Raw genomic sequence first — 3,067 nt, forward strand, 5'->3', positions numbered from 1 at the left:
TGTCGAAAGCGGAAGAGGGTGCGAACAGAGCGACGTAACCTAGATGAAACCACAAGATTAGTGAGAATAGGCAACTAATCGTTGCACACCAAAGGCAAGGGTGTTTGAGAGTCGAGCTTGGCGTGATCATTCAATAGCAAAGAGAACACATTTATGCAGACACACTTCCCAGCGCAACGAAAAAAAACGTACATATTAAAAAAACAATCTCATGTTGCACATGACACCTCAGCAGCACACGTGCCGGGAGATGGTTGCACCTTTTAAAACAGCGTCTGAAAATCAAGTTTCCCGTGAGCATTGATTTCTGAGCGGCGCACAACATCGCGCCTGCTCCTCTTTCCTACCAAAGCTCGTACCGGACATTGACAGCCCTTCTCGTCGTTAGCAGGCCACTTAAACAGAGGCGCGCTCGTTCCTGGAGCACAGTGTCCGAGTACGAAAACGCTACAGGAACTTCCACCCTGGCAGCGTCATCACGGCTCGGCCAAGGCTGAACGAGGCAGCCTTGCACCATGCCACTCTTTCGGATGGCTAAAAAGGACAGAGACTTCAGATTGAACTGCAGTATGGCCGTCAAGACACCCATTTGAGTCCTCCAAGTGATACCACGGGCAGCCGTTAGCGAACATTTATATTCTGCATTTTCTTACCCATCTCGTTCTCCATGCCCCTCTTTCACATTAATTGGGTCGTTCGTAGAAACCATGCAATCGTTGTTACCGTCGTCCTCAACTTGCTGCCGTCGTGAAACGCGCGCACTCGGGTCAAATATATTTCACTGTACGCGCGTCACACACATAACACATCGGTTTTGCAAAAAACACACTAGTCAACCTGGTAACGCTTTTAGGAGCCCCAAACAATGCTGCATAGCTAGCTGCCTGTATCGACCGTGTGCTTCGCACAACGTTGTTTCCTACGGTGAGTGCGATCGGCAGAATTTCTTTCCTCCGTCACTGTTGCGTCTTACTTCGCTTTTACCACATTTACACTTGGCTACTGCTACCTACAGACGCTGTGCAAGCGCGCTGTTTGGTCATAACTAAAAAAACAATTACAACACATTTTACAGAATAAAATAAGGCGTAAATTCATTCTAAGGCGCAGTTAGGTTCATTTTTACATCGAAGCTGTAAATCGCTAGGCGATTCGCCCGTCCGTCTGCTGCCTGTACGCCGAGAACTCCTCCGGCGCAACCCCATGCATATGTATGAAAAGAGGCGCGAGATTGGCTACGCCAGTACTGATGTCGTTGCTCTCCGTCGCAGCGGATTACGCTCGCAGATGTCTCTCTCCGGATCCGAAACGCGTAGGCCACGCGTCATATGCATTCCTGAGGAGCAGGACTCTTTTGATCAGTAACGCCGCGAGCAGAACCGCGAAAGAGCTCTTTTTTCGATAAAATCTTTCGTCACCCAGAATTACACAAAGAACTGCTGTCACTGCACTGCACATACCGAAGATTACACCATGCTAATAAGGTCGGCATACCTTCTTTCAGAAGGAATTCATTGTCGCTTTCCTTCCTCCTACGCACACCTTACGAGTGGAATCACTTTCCCGAAAATGTCACTAAAATTCTAAATCATGAAACTTAAAAACCCCATGGCTAATATTTTATAGAGCCTGTTTTTGTACCTGCTATGGTTATGTTAATGTTCAATCTTGTTTTATTTAGTTTCATTGTTTATTTGGTAATAGCGAACTTGTATGTTACATCCAATTTTCGTACCTCCTTTTATAAAAGCCGTGTTAATCATGCATTGATTTATGTTTCACATGCTGCTTTCATTCAGCGATCTTATTCTTTGTATTTATTGTTTCACACCCCCATCTCTACTGTTTCGGCCCTGAGGGTATATCAAGCAAACGTGGCTAGCTGATTCGTCCGTCCGTGTGTCACCTGTAGGCCGAAAACTCCTCCAGCGCTTAAGCGAAAAGAGGCGCGCGATTGGCTGCGCCATAGTGACGTCGTTACTCGCCATCGCAGCCGATTGCGCTCGCAGCAGTTTCCCTCCGGCTCCGAAATGGAAAGGCCACGCGTCATACCCACTCCTGAGGAACAGGCAGCTTTCGATCAGGAACGCCGCCAGCAGAACCGGGAACGAGCTCGTCGATGCCGTGACGATGCAGCAGCCCGGGCACAAGAACAGGCTCGTGCAGCCGAGTGGAATCGGCAACTGCGCACCGAGAATCCGGTAGCCTACCAAGCCATCGCTAAATGAACCGTTCGGATTAATGCAGTGATAAACACCGGGGCCACACGTTTCAGTTTCGCTGGTTAACCATCTGTACGGAGTGCTCGAACGGCGATTTTTAAACCTTTCTTTCGATGCAACGCAAGCGCCAAGGATATGTGGCGCTTTCTGCTAAGAGCTGAAGTGGAAACCATGTGGCATTCACCCACCTCCCTTGAAATAATTCGTCTCTGAAAGTTGAATGGTCTATGTGCGGAGTATTGGTAGTCCCGTGTTACATCGGTATTAATCGACGCTACGCCAGCTTATATCCTTGGCTCTTAAAACTATCCTAAAGATATTACACATTGCGATGATAACGAAAACCAGTGCTTAGGTTTCACGCATCCAAAGCACCATCTAATTATCAGGTACACCGTAGTGTGGAACCCTGGTAGAATATTGACCACGTACACGAAGTGCACGAGCGGTCTTGCACGAGCGGTCTTGCACGAGCGGTCTTGCACGAGCGGTCTTGCACGAGCGGTCTTGCACGAGCGGTCTTGCACGAGCGGTCTTGCACGAGCGGTCTTGCACGAGCGGTCTTGCACGAGCGGTCTTGCACGAGCGGTCTTGCACGAGCGGTCTTGCACGAGCGGTCTTGCACGAGCGGTCTTGCACGAGCGGTCTTGCACGAGCGGTCTTGCAGAGTGATAATTAACAACTGATTTGCTTAGCACATCGGTAGCAACATTTACGATACTTTTTTGCAAAGGAAGTGGAAGTTAAGCTACACCACTTGGTGAAGTTGAAATCCGTTTTTAATGACCCATTGTCTTTGGGAAGCAACTTTTGTCCAGGAAAAGAAAAGGAACAAAGCAGACACG

This window comes from Dermacentor albipictus, chromosome 2 (assembly GCF_038994185.2).
Source record: "Dermacentor albipictus isolate Rhodes 1998 colony chromosome 2, USDA_Dalb.pri_finalv2, whole genome shotgun sequence".
In the NCBI taxonomy this organism is placed as follows: Eukaryota; Metazoa; Arthropoda; class Arachnida; order Ixodida; family Ixodidae; genus Dermacentor; species Dermacentor albipictus.